Genomic DNA, 22741 nt, shown 5'->3' with positions numbered 1-22741 from the left:
AGGAACCTCAAAAGATCATTGGGTCCAGCCCCTCTGCACCAAGCTGGAAAGACAACTGGGGGCAAGCGACTCCAGCAAGGTAACCTTCCAGTCTCCAGGGCATGTCCAGTGTGTATCCTATCAAGGGTTATCCACATGCTTCGTGGAAGATTGAAGCCCAGTTGTTGGGTCAGAGACAAGGTGATTATTTAGGAAAGTGGTCTCTGCCCAAGCGTTCCTCCAAGATTCTTCAGTGTTGTGGTATGTCCAAAAAGATTTTTGTGAAATTATGTAACAAGTTGGGAGATCTTGAAGATCTCTGTGGAAGGGATGGTCCAGATTACTATTGATATGCATTGTTTCTGTATATGTTGCTGCATCCCATCAAACAGAGGGAGGAATAATCTTTGAAAGTATTGGTAGCCACTGCACTGGGGTTGATATCAAAGTTCCAGAGATAGTCATCTTTACTCAGTAGAGTTGTGCGTTGATGAGTTTGGTATGTCAACTTGAGGTCCAAATGGGTGCACAGTACTCAGCTGTTGAGAAGACAAGGGCTATCACAGAAGTATGGAGGACAGCAGCTTTTGCACCCCAGCTTGTGCTGGCAAGCTTTCAGATGATATTCATATGTGCCTTTGTTTTCAGAGGTGATAATGGTAGGTTGGAGAGTGGTCAAGGATCACCGCAACATAAGTAGGAGTCAGGTCATGATGGATTAGGATTTGGACAGATTATAATGGAAAGAAGGAGGCGACAAAGGCAAGAATAGTCCAGGCAATGGGTGTATATGTGTATGAATGGGAATGTAAATCATTACATCATACAAAATATCACCTTGTAAATAAACAATTTTTGAATAATAGAAGCCATAAAAGAAAATGCTAAACATTCGCCTAGATCAGAAAAAAGGAAGGCCACTAGACTCCTGTGCATTGGCCTAGATGCAGCTAAAACAAGGGGAGAATGCAAATGAAAAACATTTTGTTTATAGAACGATATGCTGCTAATTGTGTTCAGTTATTATCATAGAAATTACATGTTTTCTGCTTTAGTTATATTCTGCCACAGTTAATAATTAAAACACAAACACATGAAACACTAATTTAATGGCAGACTTTGTAATTACAAAAGTATCGTAAGTGCTGGTTTGTAAACATATGTGAAATTCTTTTGTACATACTGTAATTAGGTTGATTATAAAAAATCAGAGAATCTCTCAAAAGAATAAACTAAACCATTTTTCCGGAAGCAATTGTAAACATACAAGAGTACCTATCAAAACTGGTTTTCACAAAGCCTTATGCACCTAAAAATGTTAGTTGATCATGTTTATATGCTTATTCAATGTGTGTTTCCCCAAAAATAAGTACATTTTCCCCCCACAAATTACAGTGAAATTGCTTTCACCACCGTAACAGAACAAGATACGGTGATACAGGATAGTTGGTACATTCTGTTAGCACATATTGGAAGCCTGCATGGAATTGATCCTTCCCTGGTGGGTGCATCTACACATGCACTTTACTATGTAGTAGACTAATTAGCTCTGCAGTAAAGTGCTACCATTTACATGTGTACTGGTATTAGGACACCGTATATTAAATAACTCCACCATAAAATAGTAAGATAGTACTGTCTCTGACAGAACTCTCTTATGGTAGAGGTCTCACACATGCTGAAATGCATGTGTAGACAGTGACAAGTGCTGGCTGGGACACAAGGGGCATCTATACACCTGCTTTAGGGTAGAGGGGGGGCTCTTTAATTAGAGCAGCTTTGAGAGCCACTCAGAGCACCCACAGCATCACGTGTATTCAGCATCCCGTGTTTCAAAATGCCAGCCACCCAGAGCCCGGGGCTGACCCCTCCCCACAGGTCCCTTGCCACCCCAGCTCAGAGTGCTGAGGTCCCAGGTGCACATGTAGATGCTGCACCTGGGAGAAGTTGCACCAGAGTTAATTGCTTTGCTTTAATTGCATATATAGATGCACCCTCTGGTACATAAATTGACCCTAGATACTGAAGATGTAGAGGTAGCTCAAGGACAATGGGTTTAAGTAGAGTACATATAAGAATGATGTTAGCTATGACCAAGCCTGGAATTCAGTTTATGTCATACAGTGGGTTTCTTGTAATGAAAGCTAATTTTCTGTAAAAGAAATTGTCAAAAAGCTCTATTATTAAAGTTCAGCTCTGTTTGGACAACATGTTTCTATTTTTCATTTGATTCTCTGATACTTGTCCTCATTTTTTTCTCTGTGCAGTTCATAGTACAGAAAAAGTCATGGAATGAAGCAGAACCATGGAAAGGATCCAGAAGTGATGAAGGAGGAAATATTCTCCCAGCCATACATAAGCCAGATGCAGAGTACAACATGGTCCAGGGTTGATAATATAAAAGTCTAGAAACAAGAGAAAAAGGAATCTAAGGGAGGATGAGATGAATGGGCAAAAAACAAAAGGGGGGGTCTAGGAGGGGGGGTTAGGAGAGGGGGAATAAAAAAGAGAGGGGGGAAGAAAAAGGATGAAGGGAATGGAACTAAAAACCCAAGGGAGACAAGACCTAAGGGGTGAGAAGAGCAAAAACATCAACAAGGCAGAAAGCAAGAGAGGATTAGGACTGTAGTCCTACCCCACACCTTACTTTGCATGGAACTATAAACAACTTCTCATTTCTGCTCTGAATTGCTGATAGGTTGCAAAAACAATCCCAGCCTCTTCTAGGGGAATCATTTTCATTTTCTTCTAATTAGCTTGGTTTTGCATGAAAAGGATTTTTTTTCTTCATTTTCTTATTGGATTATTTTAAGAAAGAGAAGTTGTTTGGTAACAATGATTTTCAAAAGAAAAGTGAAAATGTAACATAAATTCTGCTTATTGTCGAAAACACTCTCATTTCTCTTCACTGGTCATATCTACGCAAGAGTAGCACTGCATGGCAAAAACCAGCATGCGACGCTACTGTGCAGTAGTATTAGGCTACTGTGCAGCGGCATAACAAAAAAGACATTTGGCAGCACTACTGCGCAGTCAGTACTTGAGTACTTGTTTTATTCTTGCATCCTGTGCATTGCGGGTTGGCCACCCTAGATATAGGCAAAGTGAAGAAGAGAGATGAAGAGGAAAACATGATATATGAGCAGTAAAGAAAGAGAATTCAGAAAATGGAAGAAAACTGGAAAGGGGTGGTAGGAAGATGATCTGCAAAAGTAGTTTCTGATACGGGCTTGCGTTCCGGGGGAGTGCTTTGTGTCTGTTGTCTCAGATTGAATTTTTACCACAACTTTCATGCACCCAATGTGCTTGTTAGGGAAAGACCTCATAAATTAGGCAGACAGGTTGCTAGAGACCTTATTTTTAGGCTCCATTTTTTAAAATCACTCTTTTCTGGTGTTTCTGAAAGTAAAATCTTAACAAACCACACCAGCCACCGCTGAATTGGTAGGGTTCTTTGAAGGTCCTTGTTGCCAACTCAACTATCTAAAGAAACTTTTCACCTCTTCTGGTTCAGGTGAAAGAACAAAATAGCTCTTCACATTCACATAGACTACTGGAGCCAAACCATCACTGTAGCAAGTTTAAAAAAGCATCCTAGTTTTCTGGCAGTTCCCATTTAGAAGGGACATGTTGGGAAACATTTCAATAGAAAATTAGCTAAGTTTGAATGAGCTTTTAAAATTATATTCATTTAGGTCACATGGCCTGTAGACATAAAAAAGGAAAGAAAAATGTCACATCCCCTTAATACAGAATGTGAAAACCTTCTCAGTCCACACACACCACCAAATCAGCATCCAACCAACGAGACAAAAGACCTGTTTTGACTTCTGTTCCTATGTCAGCACATGAATTATCCCCTTGTGATCTATCCCATCTTCATTTGTAACTCTACCTCATCATTTATCTCCATTACTCTACATTTAGCAATTGAAATATCTGCTTCTTAAATCCGAACTAAGCCTGGTCCAAATAACCCAATAAACCTTATTATCTACAATTATCTCACCACTATTTTCATGGGACACTGGATTGCTTGTGAACACCACCAAGAATGACAAGATGCTTTATTGTATACATTCTGTACATACTAGCCTTATGGATACAAGTAGTCCAAGTAAAAACTAACAGACTCAACAGAAAGGACTGAAAGTAAGGATACCCAGCTCCCTGCATTCTGGTAGGTAGGTCACTCTGCTGGGCAACGCGAGTCCCCTCAGCTCCCTTTCCTACTAAACTGTTGAGCTATTGGATTACTGGGAATCAGCATGTCTTCCTTCAGCTGTGTTTTGTGCAATCTGACCAAGCTGGTAGTCTTCATGAAGAGTATTGGGCTGAGTCCTTCAGGTAAGATAGACAGAACATCTAGACTCTGAATCCTAACAGGACATGGGTATGACTTTACATACTTCACATTCCTCCGAGTTCATATAACAGCCAAACGGGTTTAAAGATCTCAATTTTGGGCCTGAAGTTTTAGCTGGGTGCCTATGCCACCTTTGGAATTTAGCCATAGATGCCAACTTTTCTTTCTTCACATCCTGGAATCCTATTCCCCTTCTGGTCCTTGCTGATTTGTTCATATAACATCTGGATCACAGATGCCTGTGCCCCTACCTCATCCCTTTCCTTGTTTTCCTTGTGCACCTTAAACAAGTTGTTAGCTACACTGGTAGAGAGGGGACTCAGGACACAGACAGAAAAGGAACACAGATCATTTTAGTCTGATGAAAGCTATCACCCACCACTCTGGAAGTCTATTTAAAAATAAGATAAGCAATGCATTTAAGCAGCTGTCCTTTGTGACTGTTACTGTGCTTAGGTCAGTCACTGCGAGTAAATGTCACCTTCAATGGCAACCATTTCTGACTGGCCTGTTTTGATTGTTCAATTTTTTTGTAACAAAGGAAAACCTCGTTTATTAGGTTTTAAAAAATTAACTTCCATGCTACAGTCTTGGTCCTGAACTACTATTAAACACTGAGGCACCAGGAAAGAATGATTAACTCCCTGCCCCCCCCCCCCCAAAAAAAAACGGACCCTAAAAACAAGCTGTCTAGCAACCTGTCTGCCTAATTTACAAGCTCGTTCCCTAAAAAGCATATTGGGTGAGTGAAAGTTTTGGTAAAAATTCAATCTGAGACAGCAGACACAAAGCACTCCCGCTGGAAGGTAGGTATGTATCAGAAACGACTTTTGCCTTTTGCAGATCTTCTTTTTACCACCCCTCTCCAGGTTTCTGCCATTTTCACCTGACTTCTCTTTCTTTTACTACTCATATATAATTTTTCGTCTCCATCTCTCATGTTCACTCTGTTTATATCTGGGGTGGCCAACCAGCAACACACATGCCCCAAGTGACATAGGCAGCTACCCGTATTTGGCACAGGGAAGAAGGTGTGGGGAAGGGAAGCAGCAAGGACAGTGGCAGATGGGAGGGGGCAGGAGAAGAGTGATAATCAGGGAGGGGTTGGGCCTTAATTTTTGGGATGCCTGCCAAAAAAGGGTGGCCACCACTAGTCCATAGAATCCTCCTGTTCTGAGCGCTAAGGAGCCAGAGACATGTTTCTTTCCTGCTAAATTCTAGATTTTCTCACATACAAATAGACACCTTTTCCCAAAACTAGCTGCTGAAAATTGTGTGAACATCTTAAGGAAGGAAATATGGTAACCACAGCTTCTGCCATATGAGCCGCTACTGGCAGGGAAGGGAAAGTAATGCTGTGCAGGGAACAGCGCAGTGAGCACACTAGTCTTCTTCACTACTAGCTATAGACACTCCCGCCCCACCCCCCAGCAGAGGATCATTCTGAAGCCTTAGCCCTGGGGCTTGGTTCTGCCTCATTTCTAAAGCAGAGCTGAGCCCTGGATTCCTGCTGAATCCTCTGGGTAGACTCTTATCTGACTCCACAGGCACCGCTGGCTAGGACTGTGCCCTCAGCTGACCTGGCAGGAATTGCTGGCTGCCCACCTAGCTTAACTTGAGGACAGAAGAGGGGTCTGGCAGTTTTTCTCAACCAGCAGCACCTACTCTGTCCTGCAGCTAGGGGATTAAGAGGACAGCCACAATGTTTTGTTCCGCATAATTGTAGCTGCGTGTGATCATTGACAGATGTGCAGACCCCCACTCTGACTTATGGCACTTTACATAAAGCACTAGGAGTTAGAGCACCCCCTCCTGACTCAAAAGACATTTGCCTATTGGGTTGGAGGCAGTTCAATTTGCCTATTGAATTGAGCCTGCCTTCAGTGGAGGAGCCACCACTCTCCCCCAGCCCTGCTCTGGTGCTGTCTGCAAATCCAAGCCAGTAGCTCACTACTCCTCCCCTCTCCCCACTCTCTTCCGGCAGACAGTCCCAAGGATGGGGCTAGGCTGCATCGGCCCAGGCCTGATCTCATGACAGATTGACTCTAGGGAACAAATGTTCCCTAAGGCGCTTCCAAGTGGAATACCTTCATCTGATCCCTCATTGGACGAGGGTTAATTTATTGTGTAAACGACCACTTTACAAGCACTCTGCAGCCATGTATGTGTGTCACAACATGGCTGTAGAGTGCTTTCAGGGGGATGATCACACGAAAAATATAACTTTTGTCTGCACCCTATTTTTTCCCTTGGGCCAGTGCTGAGCTGCAAAGGGTTGGCTGCTGGGATGCTGGAGGGCTGGCCCATCCTACCCTGTGGTGGTGGCTGCCACAGTTGAGGTTTGATCCCTCCCTCCCGCCTTCCGGGTGAAAGTGTTTTTACAGTTGTTCCAGCCAGAAGTTCTGGCTGCGGGGCCCTGCTCAGTGTCACTAGAAGTAACTACAGACCAACAAACTGTGGACTGAAAAAAGTATTAAAAAAGGGTTTTTACTGAGTATAAAAAAGGGTTGGTTGCTGGTTTATGGTTTGCCGGTCTGCAATCTAAAAAGGTTGGGAGCCCCTGCCCTAGGGTAATGCTATGCTTACCAATATTTTCAAGGACATTTTTTCTGCATTCTGCCTTTTAAAAACAAAGTGCATATCTTATCCAGGGCTGTGTTGTTTGCAAGAAAATGCAGTATGACTTATTCCGTCATAACTGCACCTTGATTTGAAGCAAGGGAGGGGAGTGGGAGGGGAGGTATTGGTGATATCTGTTAGTAGATCGACTGTATAGCTGGAAGTGATTTTTAGACAAGCTTCCAGGAACAAAGTGCCCTTCCTCAAGCTTGTCTAACATCTCTTCCAACAACGCAGTTGGCCCAGTAAATATCACCAAAACCTCTTGCTTTTCACATACTTCCTGGATCATCACAACTACAACAGCACTCGAACCCTACTACATTATTGTCATTATTAGCTTTATTACCTCTCACATTTAAACCTATAAGTTAAAATATTAACAGTAACCTTTGTAAAAACAAAAATATTTAACACATAACCTTTTCTTTTTCTACCAGTAACTGTCTTGCTTCTGAACATGTCATGGGTTTGACAAAAATGCCAGGATTTAAGTGAATTATCTGTGTGGTAAGATAGAGAATAACAACATATAATTTAGTTTCTCAAGAGAAATGCTATTATGAGTGTGCTTGGAATGGCATCCATTTCAGTCCCTGTGAACATGTGTTCTTCTGTCCATGAATGCAAATTATCTAGAGGTCTCTTTCCCATCTCCTTATAAACCTGACTTGAGAAATGAAGTGCTGAAAATGCAATATTGGACATATTTAGAAATGATATGCTGTAAATTGAAATATTAGATAAAGAACTACCCCCAATGGCTTGGATGAAATTAATAGTAAAATACAGACTCTGTCCAAAACACTTATTAAAGCATGTAACTAAAATTGTGTAATGTTTAGAAGTAAAAGACAATTCACAATAGTCTAAATCTTAAGGGATAAAAAGCTAGTGATTTGTGGTCCTTCAGTTTTTGATACGCCCAGCTTAAACAATTTAAACCGAACTGATTTTTCGAAAAGTGGATACTCACTGCGTTCTGAGCATTTGGTTCCTTTAAGATGCTGTACGTTAGGTGGAAAAAGTATAGGAGGTCAAAATCATTAGCCTCATTTACAAACATAGATTTTCAAGATACATCCTGAAAAGCTTGTAGACAGATGAGACTAAAGAACAGAAATTCTATAAATGACATCATCAAATAAGAATAACCACTTTTGCATGAAGGTACATGCTACATCCTCAATGTTAAAACCTGTAAACAGTGTCACATGAGGAAAAATATGGAAAAGCATAAATGATACCCTTGCTATACAACACAAAGTAGCAAAGTACTAAAGAATCTACACATTGTGGCTAGGATTTTCAAAAGTTTGCAGAATAGGTCTGTGTTCCTAAGGAGGGTAGTAGAATTAGTATTGAAAACCCCCCACTCTGTATGCTCATCTTATTTTATGGGATATCTCCTAACTTCTGAATCAATAGTAAAAAACAAAGTGTGTACAAAATACCAGAGGTATAGTAACATCTCCAGTGCCCTGGGCAAGGAGAGAAAGGGTAATATGCTAACCATTGGAGAGAATGGGGTGGAAGGGAGGGCAGAGTCTTACCTGCCTTAGCTTTCCACACTGTGATGGCAGCTCTACCGTAACAGCACGGGCTTTGTTACAGATATGGCAACATATAAAGAAAGTAACTTTCAGTAGTTTTCAAAGTTCATCACTTTGTTCTTTTATCCATATTATATGCAACACAAATGACTTTGTGTGACATATAACAGCAGTTCAGCTGCAGCCAGTCCAAGATGAAGGGAGAAGAAAAGGGAACGTGACAGCCACAAAGGCATGCTTCTTACTCCATTGACTAAGGATGACAGTGGAAGGGGGAAAGGGGGAAAGTTATATTGAAGTCCACCTGTGGTTCCCTTGAGCCTGGCAAAACCCCAGACCAGAGCTCCCTTCCCTGCCTTTTCCACCTCCCATCCTGCAGACAGCCCTGGGGGCAGGGCTGAGTGCATCAGGCCAGGCCTGCGCATGTGCAGGGACATACAGAAGTTAATTAAAGTTCTTCACTTTGGTGCATCTTCATTTGAACCCTCATTAAATGAGGGTTAATTTGTCATGCAATCAGGCACTTTTGGGCTAAGTACAGACAGTCAAAAAGCCCAAGGCTGAATCAATTCCATCTTCGCAGGTTAGTCTAAACTGCACAGATTAAATTGAAACAAAAGTGAACAGACATTTGCTTTTGACTCAGGAAATGCATCCACATGCCTGCAGTGACTCAGGCCAGAAGCCAGGGGGTGCTAGAGCAAGGTCTCTGGCTGTTTGTTTACTTCCTCTTCCTGCTGCCCCTGTGGTCTTTGGGATTTGCAGTCCAGATTTACTGCAGCAGGACTCTGCAGGGTTGCTCATCATTTCCTCTTTCTGCTTCCAGCTACCTCTGGGATTTGTAGTCCACAGTTCCAGGCAGCACTAAGTTTGAGTGGGAGGAAGAGGTGTTTAACCCCCATCTCTGGCCCCAGACTCCACCTGGGGTTTGCCTGGAAGGGGCACTTCCCTGCCCCCTTCCCGCAGACTGCATCCCCATCTGGGCTTGCCTCCCCTCCTGTCCCTAATTCCCTTCTCAGCTGGCCCTCACTGCCCCTGCTAGGGAGCAGAGGAGTGGGACCAGCTCTGATCTCTGGATCAGACAACACAGCCCAGCTCAGGGTTGCAAAATGCTGGGATGCCAGGGGACTGTGGTTTAACTTGAACCAGGAAGGGGTCTAGGACAGAAATTTCATAAACTGGTTTGACCCAAATCAATCAAGTCTGATACTACATTCAATGAAGTTTATCTTAAACCAGTTTCAGCCATTTTGAAACTGGTTTATGTGCACTGAATTTCTGTTCTGTTACAGGTTTAAACCAGTTTCTGATCACTTAAACTGGTTTATGTATAACTTCTATCCCTAGCTTTACAATACTCTACAACCATGCACTTCCATCAGGGCATAGCTGTACAGTGCTTTCAAGGGACCAATTGCACAACAAATATCACTTCTTTCAATGCCCTATGTGTACGGAACAATTATACCTTAGCTATTCTTGGCAATGTCTGTTCTCTTATTTCATAGACCTCCGGACTGTTTTTAGTTCAAGCTGTGCCCGATTTTTCCTCAGACCTGAAAAAGAATGCCTTTCACTTGAAAGCTTGTCTATCTCTCTTTCTACCAAGTAGTTGGGTCAATAAAAATTATCACCCACAAAATTCATAGAATCATAGAAAATTAGGGTTGGAAGGGACCTCAGGAGGTCAGCTATTCCAACCCCCTACTCAAAGCAGGGCCATGCTCAAGTAAATCATCCCAGCCAAGGTTTTGTCTAGCCAAATCTTAAAAACCTCCAGGATGGAGATTCCAAAACTTCTCTGAGTAACCTGTTCACTGTTTTACTACCCTCCTAGTGAGAAAGTTTTTCCTAATATCTAACCTAAACTTCCCTTGCTGCAACTTGAGACCATTGCTCCTTGTTCTGTCATCTGCCACTACTGAGAACAGTCAGCTCCATCTTCTTTTAAACCGCCCTTCAGGTAGTTGAAAGCTGCTGTTAGATCCCTTCTCAGTCTTTTCTAGACTAAATAAGTCCAGTTCCCTTAGCCACTCCTCTAAGTCATGTGCCCCAACCCCCTCACCATTTTGTTGCCTTTCACTGCACTCTCCAATATCTCCACCTTCTTTCTGTAGTGGGGGGCCCAAAACTGAACACAATACTCCAGATGTGGCCTCACCAGTGCAGAATAGAGGGGAATCATCACTTCCCTTGATCTTCTGGCAACACTCCTAACAACGCAACCTAGTATGCCATTAGCCTTCTTGGCAGTCCTTGCTTTTCACATATTTCCTAGACCATCACAGCTACAACCTCCCTTCAACACGACCACAATCAATTCCTTCTTTATTGTTGTTTACTTCTTCAGAGAGCAGCTGAGCTAATTTCAATGAATGGAGAAAAAAAAACCTTGAAGGACTCCACAGGTGGGCTCGTACACAGAATGGTCAACATTATCACTGTACCAACCTCCAGAGCTAAAACAGCAGCTCCATTATTCTGCAGATAGCATTAAAAACACAAATTGTGAGGTAAAGTTATATAGTATACTACAACCAACAGCTCAGGAATTCTAAAACTTTCTTCATAATGGAGAACTAATGCTATAGTGGGCACTAACTATGATGTCACATACTGCACAGTAGCAATGAACAACTGCACAGTAGCTTGGTGCTACTGCGCAGTAAGGTCAAAAATGACCCATGTGCTTCTGGGACTACGCAGTACTAGCAGATATTGCCCATTCATTTAGTACTTGCTGAATGTCTATGCAGTACCAACTCACAGTCAGGGACATGCGTAGACATGCCCTGCGTGGACTAAATCTTAATAAAGAGTATCCTGTAAACCATAGTCTTATCTAGTGATGTTCAAATAAGTTCCTATTACAAATAAAGCAATTGCTTACTGGAGAGATAATATTAGGAAAATATATAACAGACCACATAATGAGAACCAAGATGATACTTGAACATTTTCATCATGTACTCTGAAAGGGCATTAGAAAGGCAGATACAAATGATTTATAACACTTTTACTACAATATTTCTAAGCAAACAAATTACATTTAGATTTTCTAAAGCAATTAATATAGTCTTATAAAAATATCTAGTCATTAAAAATTCAAGCACTAGAAGGCATAGAAAAGAGGAAAAAATTGTCTGTTAAAGTTTAAGTTATACACACACACTACAGATATATAAAGTTTATGATGTGAAAAAGTGTCTTAAAAATATTCGTATAACAACTTTGAGTTTCACTTGTATAGATGCAATCTTTCAACATGTGCATCTCTAATATATGGGCTATGTAAAGCATTGCATTTGTATCTGGAATGGGATTTTCAAAAAAACCCATATGATTTAGCAGCAAACTATTGTTGTTTCAGTGGGGCTTGAAGTCCTAAATGATAAAGGTGTGTGAAACAGGCCATATTTGATTCAGATTCAGATTCATTGATTCAGATCACTGTTTTGATTTGATTCTGCTGAATCTGAAGACACAGCTTTAAATGTGTTTTCTACATACATTGAGGTACCAGGTACGGCCCTGCGATGGTGGGGTGGATGGAGCGTCCCACAGGAGCATGGGGTGGGGGGTGGTGAACTCAGAAGTGGACTGGAAGTACTTCTGGCCCACTTCTGGGTCCACTGCCAAGTGTACAGGGGACCACAGAGGGACCCTGGGTGCTCCCCCAAACCCAAGAGGCACCAGTCACTAAGCCAGGGGGAGGGGGGAGGTATCCTGCCACTCCCTGGAGGACCTGGAAGTGGACCAAAAGTGCTTCTGGTCCACCACTTCCGGGTCCACTGCCAAACGTGCTGGGGGACCCCTCCCCCCTGCGCTCCCATGGGACGTTCACCTGCCCCTCCATCTCAGCATTCACGAGCTGTCTGCTACCTTGAGGTATGTGGAAAAACCATCTAAAGCTGTGTCTATGTCTGAATCATTGAATCTTTCTGAATTTCTCTGAATTGATTTGGAGAGTTCTGATTCGATTTGAAGAGATTAAAGGGTCTCCTGATTTGATTCGGAAATTCAGCCACTGAATTGGGCCGAATCTCCATTGAATCGAACCAGCGACTCAAGCTTCGTACAGCCCTGCTAAGCTATGAGACTTTGGCAGAATCTAGACATTTCAATCCAAGGGTGAAATTCAAAAACACCCCGTCTAATCACTTAGGTGCCTAACAGTAGGGAAGCATCTATGTTTTGGCTAGTAAAGTTACTTAGAAATCAAAGTTCTACTATTGCACATGCCCAGAAGTGCCATCTTCTTGCCTAAGAAGAACATCTCAGGACCTCTCTCATAGCTAAGTACATTTAGGATTCATATACTTGATACCCCTGCACCTAAGTCCGCTGAGAAGCCCAATCTGTTTGGCTTGCTTTGAGCTCACCTAATTCACAGACAGTCCCAAGTACAGCACAAAACATAGACCTTAGGCTCCTAACTCTGCTTTGTGATTTCTGTTCTGAACTGCATGCTACAAATTACATGTGGGGTGTAACAGGGGCCCAACCTTTATTACTGAGAGCAGGGGTAGGCAGCAGAGTGCACCTGGGGTGGGGGTGATGCTTTTGGGAGCAGCTCTAATTACAGTGATTGCAGCATCTTGTGTATTCAGCATCCTGTGCTTCAAAATGGTGGGAGGGACTCTCTAAATGAGATTTAGTTAAAACACCCCCACCATCATTTTGAAGCATGGGGATACTGAATACACAAAACACCGAGGCCGCTGAAGTGTGCTAATTAATCAGGTCTGCTCTGATGGGCTGTAATTACTGCGAACCGCAGCAGGTGTCCTGCACATCTACAGGCAGAGACAATGACTACAGCAGAACTGAAGGCCCTTTTGATGAGGCCAATAGAAAGCTACTGCAGCCGCTGAGACAATGACCACATGCCCAGAAGGGGGAAGAGCAAAGGGTCACATAAGCCTGGCTCCTGGGATGTAGCCTCAGGCTGGCCCTGCTAGGCTTACAGAAGGAGTTCTGCAGGGAGTGTCATACAGAAGCAAAGTGATTTCTGTTTCATGTTTGTGTAGCTGTTTCATCTGTGAGGCATGAGAGTGACTGAAAGAGTCATGGGAGGCCACTAAAAATGTCTAGTGGGTGGGCATGGATTATGTTACTGACTTTGAGCAGGCTACCAGAGACCCAGGACCTTGGTGGAGGAGGTCAGTGTGAGGCACCTGTAAACTCACTCTGGTTTTTGCGGATAGCCTAGTGTGGTTGCAAAGGTGTGCCCCAGTCACCCCATTTCCTTGAACTCTGCCAGCCATGTGTCACCTTGTCTTTCTCAAAAGAGCTTGTAGCTAAAATTTTAAGCATCAGTGTTTCGATACAGATATTAGATCTCATAATGCAGTGTATAACCCATTTTAAAAGGTTATCTTTGAAGTAAATACAAACATTGAGTAATAATGCTTAGATTCTTTCAGTGTTGACTTCTAAATGAGCCTGAGCCAAGAAAAATAGGCAAAACCCCTCATCTGCTTTGCATAAGGGTTGTACTGATCTCAGCCTCCAGAACATTCCCCCCATGGACCATCAGCAGTGGTCTTCAGGATCGGTTATTTTATTTAAGGAACTGGGATGGAGCCCACCTTGTGACATTTGGCCTGGGAATGTTCAAAGATGGTTGAAAGCCACTTTGGCTTTTCCCTCTGAACAGGTGCTTTGTGGATCTAAATTTTAAAGTGTAATTACGAAGTCATTGAAAAGTAAGAGGCAACACTAAAATTTAGAGAGAGAGAAAGGGTGTGTCAATTTAAATCTGCTGAGTCCTTAACCACAGGGGGGTTTTTTCTATTTAGAAAACAAAATTTTTGCAATATGAGTGAATTTAATAATGTGGGTTAAGATCAACAATCATTTCCACACCTAAAATAGAAATTTAACTGAAACACAGCCTTAACTATGGAGTCACTACTAACTGCCTCCATCATATAAATATATGTGTATAATGGACATAAAGTACCTCAGGGATTTTCCTTTAATTCATCATTCTAATGCCTGCCTCTACAATACATGCATGCATACAAACGGTATCTCCCCCTCTGTTAAACATGCAGCATTTATTCTGCTTTTAGATCAAGGATTTGAATGGTGCAGCTTGCTATAATTGGGATTTCCTTTAAAATATTGAACATTTTTTACTGCTAACCACTATCTTCAAAATCCGAGGGCAACGTTCCAAGAGCTTTGATTTGTCCCCAAATGATTTGGTTCCCAGAATGTTTCAATTTCTGGATTTAGCAACCCTGAGCTGTGGTGCAGAAAAATATATTTTAAAAAAATCTTTGAAGCTAGGTGCGAAGAAGAGCCAAGTAGCCAGCTAGAAATTGCAGCATGCTTTATTTTATTTTTTCCAGCATCAGGATTCCAGCCCAGCAGGCATACAAGCACACAGTGTTTGCCAGAAAACACAACGAATGAACTAGATATTGGGATTTAACTTTTTCTAATAATAAAAAGTCAGAGAAAATGTGGCTACTGATGTTAGTTTGGTAATTATCAGCTTCCATATTATCTGTCTTTTTTCACCATTGCTGATGGACACAGCCTGCTGAACTCTGCTTTCAAGCTTACAATCCTACGTATGAGCAAAACTGTGCTTGCATTTTAAACCTTTAGAATAAAGGTAATTCCCTTTCTATCCTACCTCCATATCTCCTCATCTTCAATGACAGAAATAAACCCAGAAATCTAGCAGCAGCCCTGTGCCAGGGATCTGAGTTTTCAGTCCTCAGCTTGCTACTTCACTCTGCATGCTGGCAATAGCTGGAAACTCAAGAGAACCGGAGAGATTTATGCTTGGTTTTTAAGGAATTTGCATCACTATCCAGCAGCTCCCACTGAAGTGACATCAATATTTTCCTGAAAAACCTTCTTGAAAGGGAGAAAGTGCCCATGTAGCTACAGGGGGGTTTGTGGTAGAAATTCCAGAAAGGTGTTTTAGGTGCAGGCTTAATTGACACCTTCATTAATGAGTTGGAAGTGAAAGTAACTAGCCCATAATTAAATTGAAAGGACTTGCAAACTTCGGTAGAGACAGAAAAATAAGAGGCCTCTCGTAAAGGGATTAGATACACAGACAGAAAAATCACAAAAAGACAGGAAAGGATGGAGGCTGAGAAAAAGGAGAAAAGGCAAAAGGCATTTTACGGTAATTATTTTTTTTAGATTGATTTGTGTTCCATTCCATTAATTTGTTTTGTATCACCTTCAGACAACACCAATTCCAGGTATCGAGTGGTCAGTACAATACTACAATTAGATATGCAGTAGACTTCTAATAAGGGTACGAGGGAGGTCTAAGGTAGAAAGCTAGTTGTGAGGCTTACAATCATCATAAGGTTTGCTAGGGATAAGAACCATATCCATGTGAAGGAGAGACAGGAACCTGTTCTACATGAATATGACTTTGCATAGTCTTACCTACCAGTCTCCAAATGTAGGACTATGCTGGTCAGAGACATGATATTACCCTGATGAGCACAGGAAGAGAGGCGTGGCTGTATGTGTTCTTAAAGAGAGCTGAATATGTTTGGCTGACGGAAATGTGAGCATTTTTTTTATGTTCTTCCACTCTGGTATACAGTGCAGGAAGCTCCGAATTCTATTCTTATCAGTCAGATTGGAAAATCTGGAAACTTGGAGAACTAAAACATGCATGCTACACATCTATTTGTACATGAAGAATTAAAGTGGTTAACAAAAATGCAAAATAAAAGGTTGCACATTTGATTTTTGTTTCAGAAAGCACTTTGTGTTGTGGACTCCCTGGACTGTGGAAGTCGACACCATACCCCCAATAAAGGAGATGTCAGAAGGCAGAGCAAGTACAATATAATAAATTATTAATGTTAGTAAACATTGATTTGTTTAGATTTAATATAGAGGATTAAGGAATGAGGAATGAAAAAATGGGCATCAGGGAGTGCCCCCAGGTAAAATGCAGTTCCATAGTTATAAAAATTTAATTTGACTGCATTGGGAATAATTGCTCTATTTGTAGCAGCCTTATGCCAGCAAGATAACAGTCAGTCAAATGGACATCATCCTGTATATGCTCTTAAACAGCTGCATCATATTTTTGATTGGAGAATGGTGTTGTATCCAATTGTTATAAAAAACACCCAGTTAAAAAAATAGACTAAGATAAACTAAACATTGAAACATCCTTATGCAAAGCAACTCCCTTTCTAATCTCGTTTAGAAGCCAAAAACATTTCTTCTGAAAACTGAAAATCAGTTGCATTGTAACAAAACCTTTTGGACATGTTTCTTACTAGGGCCCCTCAATATTTCTGCATTCTGAAATTGCCATGAAGTGGGTGTAAACTACAGTCATATATTAAACAGATAAAGTGTGTGTGTGTGTGTGCGTGCGCGCGTGTGTGTGTAGAGTCTTTTACACTGTTGGGACAGGGTTTAAATTGTGATACAATTTTTATAAAATAAAGCAAAAAAATACAACAAATAAAAGTGAACATAGTCCACACATGGGGAATGGTTTAATATATTTTCTGGGCACTCCATGAAAAAATGCCGAAGTGAGGAGCCACTGTCTTAGCTGAAGAGCTGCAGGAAGAAATGTATCATCTGTATCTCCTCTAATAACTGTCTTCCATCCTTTTTCTCATCTCCCTTTTCCACCACTCTTCATGGCCACTGAGAAAACGTCATTAATAACTGATACAAAGAATCACGCATGTGCATATAGATAAACCAAGGATGACAAAATATCAACTTGCAGTTGCTCAATTGAAAGCCGTATCTGTACAACGGGTAATTACTTTTAATTTAATTAGGACTCCCAGTATTGTTTCTATCTCATAGATTACATTATAACATGTAATGTGTTAAAGTAGCAAGACAAACTGGGGGAAGGCGACTCAGAAAATATTATCTGTTTTGTCTAGCAATAATACCATGCTAGAGCTAGCACTTACTACTCATGGCCCAATGATCAGTTCTTATATTCTACCCCTTCTAGAATTTTTCTACATAAAGCTGAACGGATTAAGATGACTTGTAAAAATATCTATTTCCAAAAACTGATTTACTAGCCAAAATTCTGCATTGAATCAATGTCCTATATGGTTCCATTACCAATCTTTTTTCCCCATCAATGGCAAATTCTAATCCTAACTCAAACTTCAGTTAATCAGTTGCAAAGCATGACCTAAATCACATAATGTAATCCAAATCAACCATGCTCCAGGAGTTGCAAAGCCCTTTGGGCAGCCAAGAATGCAAGAGTCCTGGGCCAAAATGAGAACAAGCAAAAAGGAACATGACTCAATAGCCCAGTGATGAGGTCATTCCTTCGGAGGGACAGGAAGACTGGATTCTGGTCCCTGCTCCAAGAACAGTTTTTGCATTTTTACCTTTAAGAGTCACTGGCTAAAACAAGAAAAACCCTGATCCTCCTCAGGAAAGAAGATCCATCACTTGGCTACAGCCAGGATTGCCTTACTTGTTTTCTTCCCTGTCCTCTAATTCTTGCATTCTTGGCTATACAGATACTTAGCTGCAGCAGGAGGAAGGTGCCTACACCCAGGCTATTCTACTACATGACCATTAGGACAATTTTTGGGGAGTAGATTTAAATTCCATCAGGTTGTAGAAGGCCAAGAAACCATACCCCCCACTTCCTGTAGTCATTACATTGTTATGAACCACCACTAGTCAACTGCTCATCTACCCTCCAAAGAGGACAAGGCACCATGAACCCCAAGATGATGGGAGTCTCTACTCCTCATCCCTGGGTCAGACCCTTAAACACTGGAAGGCAGGAATTCAGACACACCCTTCAGCTCAGTGTTTCCTATGGGTTTATTCAAGAAAGAGCCTTGCCGAGTGCCTAAGAGCTCAGAAAACCTTTCAAGGGTACCAAAGGGCCTTGTTACACATTGATTTCAGGCAGCTCCTGGAGATTTTAACCCCTGGATTGTCCACACATTAACACCTGAAACTAGTTTTAAGCAGTCTTTAGGTAGCTAAAAGTTATGTCACTCTAGCCTATGTTTATTTGTGATCTGTGTTACCCAGCTAACATTACACTAAAGTATAGCCACTTTACTCTCCCACTCCCACCCCCACACTGGTCCGAATCGGGTCCCTGCTCCCCACATTGCCTTCCCCAGCACCCCATATCCTGGCTCACTGCCTCTCTGCCCTCTGACTTGTGGCTTTCTACACTGTCTGCTCCGGATACCTGACCTGGCTTGCACAGGGACTCCAAGTTTTGCCTGACCTTTATGGAACCTGACCTAAGGGCCTTGGTTTAATTGCCTGGATACCTGACCCAGCTAACCTCCTGACCTCATGCTCTACCTCAGTTCCCAAGATGGATTTCTTGACTTTCCTACACTTGGACTTGGTACTTTCTCTTTGGACCTTTGCTGCTTTTCCTGACCCTGAGATGACCCCCATACCTGGCTCCCTACAGTCCAGCATGACACTAACTTCCCTACACCAAAGATAGTATGTATCATAGATATACTGCAGCTTTTACTAGCAACTTTGGAAGTCAAGAGCCATTTCAAGGTCTTGTGGTGTTCAAAATGATACAAAGGATTTTGGTTGGCCATGTCCCTATCTAGATCTTGCCACTACAATTACAGTCTGCAAAGTGAATTCTGAAAAGCCTGGAGCAGAAAGCTTCATAAAACATGGTTCTCAGCTATGGCATGCCCCAAGACCAGAGATCAGAATAAGTCTGTAGCAGGCTTACCTTTCAGAGCATGGGTTGAGTCCCAGGCTTGAGATCCTGCTGCTTTGATTGGTGGAGCCCATCCACCAATCAGGAGGCAGCAAGGGAAATAAAGTCATGCCCCTTTCCTGAGGGGAGGGGGAGAGGAGTTCCCCCAGACCTGACTGAAGACTGCACACTGTCGGGTCCAGAAGACTTCAGGGGCGGAGCCCTGGAGTGTATTGAGGAAGCTGCGTGCCCAGCGTGTGGGAGATGTGTCCAGAACAGAGAAGAGAGAAGAGCAGGGCTTAGAAGAGTTGAGAAGAGCTGCTCAGCAGGGCAAAGCAGTAGCTCAGGAAGAGCCCCTGAAGACTTCTGTCTGCAGAGAGTGGCAGATGGCTCCAGTGGTTAGGCTCTCAGTGTGCAGCACAGCACACAGCATCCAGACCGTGGGAGCTGTGTGAGATGGCTTGTGTCTGCAACTTCTGGTGTGTGGCCAGAGACATGGTGCACAGGCTGGTGCATGGAAGAGGATCTGTGGAGCCCCTTGGGCAGCTCAGGTCCACAACTCCCAGCACGAGGCTGGGAGCTCGGTGCAGGAGGCGCTGCATGGAGGGTGAGAGACCCTGGGAGCCACTCGAGGTGGCTTGGGACAGCTCAGTGCAGACAGCACTGCCCAGAGGGTCCAGGAGCAGACCAAGCCCCAGTGCTGTCTGGGCCCCCAACCCCTAGCACAAGGTGAAGCGCCCACTACATGCAGTGGTGCATGTGGTGGCAGCAGAGTCAGGCGGCAGGAAAGCCCGGTGGGGAACAGAGGTCGAGCTGGAGAACGGGAGGTAAGCCTCCAGGACTGTGGAGTAGTACATTACCCTGGAGAGAGGGTCCCAACAGGGCAGAGACCCCCCAGGGTTGCAAAGGGGCACCACGTGGGCTGCTCCTGGGTGATAGTGAGGGAGTTTAGGAGCCTTTGCGGTCTCCTTCTCCTTTTCTTTTCTCTCACTCCTTTCCTGTAGTGGTACTTTAGGACTGGGGCCCCTGCCCTGGAGGACACCCAGGTAGTCTAAGGATTGCTGGTTATAGTTGTAGACTGTGCCTTATAGTTTACGTGAATAAGCTGAAGGAATAGTTTGTATATTAATAGAGTTACAGGTTGCCCAATCAGTATCCTTTGTTCTGCGTTGTTCTATGGTTCATCTGTATTTTTAAATAATAATTGGTTGTGTGTATGGTATAGGGTTTATTGTTTTGTAAATTTGTACATATATATATAATTTATGTCTTTACCCTTTAATGGTTTTGTTGTAATAATACATTTGTATATAGTTAAGTAATTAATTGACTGGGCCTGACTGTACAGGGGCCGGAGGCAGCCGCTGGACTGGTGTGTCCCTCCACTGTACACCACCATGCCAGTAATTCCCACAATTGGAGAGGGGAGTACAAACCCATGTATACCCGGGCTACAAGTCCAAATTTATTAGATACAACTCATATCCTGAAACAAAACCTTTTAAATCTTTCAGGAAAACAATAAAGGCAAACAAGCAAACAAGCACAAAGACAAGGAGTCTGTGAGCAGTTACTCAGTGTGGCAGAATTCAGTGCAATCTTACTTATCCACACGCTTCAAGATTTAGTGCATGTGTATGTAAACAAAAGTATCGAGTTAATACATATTATCTTCCTTCTAAAGTATACTGCGTAAAATAGTTAACATTGGAGGTTATTTGTACAGTACAGCAATAATATTAGGTCATTTAGATCAGGAAACATTATAACAGTAGTGAGTTGATTTGTTTTCTTCTTTCCTAACAGACCTTACTGGATATTACTGCTTTTATTTGTAATACCCCATGCCACAATCAGGAGGGCCCCATTGTGCAGTATAAAACAGAAAAGACAGTACCACCTTTTTATCTTCTTACAATTCATCCTTTTGAAAGTCAAAACATAATGGAGTTAATGCAGTGCTTACACCTAAATTCTCCGCTTCTCTGTGCTAGCTCATTAATAACAGATACAGATATAACATCGAACTCAGCTGTTTTCAGTGTGGACATCATTTTGTCTTGACTGTGGACTTACTTTAATGTCATCTCATATCTCTCTCTGCATCTCAGTGTCAGTTTTAAATGGTTTTGATTCATGCATATAGATCTTCAGATCTACACTGGGGTGCTCCCCCTTCCACCTGGCCTACCACCACAGAAAACACTATTACACAGCTCCTTTAAAGGTGGATTTGTAGTGAGTGCTTACTGTTGATTTCAGCTGTAATTAACATGCCTCTAAGTCTTCGTTAGTGAATCTTATTTGGATATTGTTTGTAGTCCTTTCTCATTCACTCTTTCTTTTTGGCTATGTAGTTTGGCACAACACACACACACATACGTGAGCACATACATGCCAACACACACGTTGCACATCCCCACCATGAATAATACTTTGCAACCCCCTTTAGGTTTGTTTGATTTTCAGCTGCTTGGTAGCTCAGGCAGTATCAGAGTTTGACTTGTTCTTCTCATTTCAGGCCCCTAATGAAATTTCAGGTCCCTAATGAAGAGGACAAACAGGCAAATGGCTGCAAGCATTCAAGCCTGGAAGGGGCTTTGTTGCCAGTTCATTATAGCACCACTAATGAGATTTCCATCCAATTTGTGGGACAGCACAGCTCAACTCAAAAAAGAGACAGAGCCACCAATATAGCGGGATTACTATGCCTTATTAAAAAAAAAAGATAACCTTTGCAAAATTCAGGGTGCATTGGTTAGAGTCATGTCTTTATATACTGGGACAATACGTAAACAATTGCTAGATTAATCACATTGCTCTCATCGGCTTGGCACCTTGCTCAAATAATGCAAAACTCCATGCAGTAATAAAAACATGATTTATGAACAAATTTCAAATAAACCGCAGTTCATAAGATTTTGCTGTCTAGCAGAAACCAATACTGCTTATAACATGTTTTCAGAATGTTACTTTATACTTGAGATGTATATGTTTGTAAAATGTTACTTTTATACTTGACATGTATAAAATAAGAGAGATGGAAGTTGACTACAGGTGCCTTGCATGAGCTGAAACACACACTAACCACTCCAAAATTTGAAATCTTAAGTACAAGATCTCAGTGTTTCAGTTATTAAAACATACAGCAATCTGACTGCCAGATAGGAACAATAAAATAAGGCCTTCTGAATTAGACATCACTACAGATTAGTTAAGGATCCCTAGAAACTTCCCCCACCTTTTTCCAACATAAATAGATGCTGACAGTCTCAGCTAGTGGTAGTTGCTCACTGGCTTTCACTTGCCATGAGGAACAAACAACTACTGGTAATAACACATAGAGCCTTGTTACACAGTAATATTGGGTGGTTTGGGGAGCTCTTAACACCTGGATTGTCCACACATTAACACCTGAAACTAGTTTTAAGCACACAATAAGTGGCTCAAAGTTATGCCTTCCAGGGCAGGATTATCTCTGATCATCATTGACCACAAGATGAACATGAGCCTGCGATACGATGCTGC

The sequence above is a fragment of the Crocodylus porosus genome, unplaced genomic scaffold (genome assembly GCF_001723895.1).
Source record: "Crocodylus porosus isolate Cpor-Errol unplaced genomic scaffold, CroPor_comp1, whole genome shotgun sequence".
NCBI classification, from domain to species: Eukaryota; Metazoa; Chordata; order Crocodylia; family Crocodylidae; genus Crocodylus; species Crocodylus porosus.
This window is presented reverse-complemented; position numbering follows the sequence as displayed.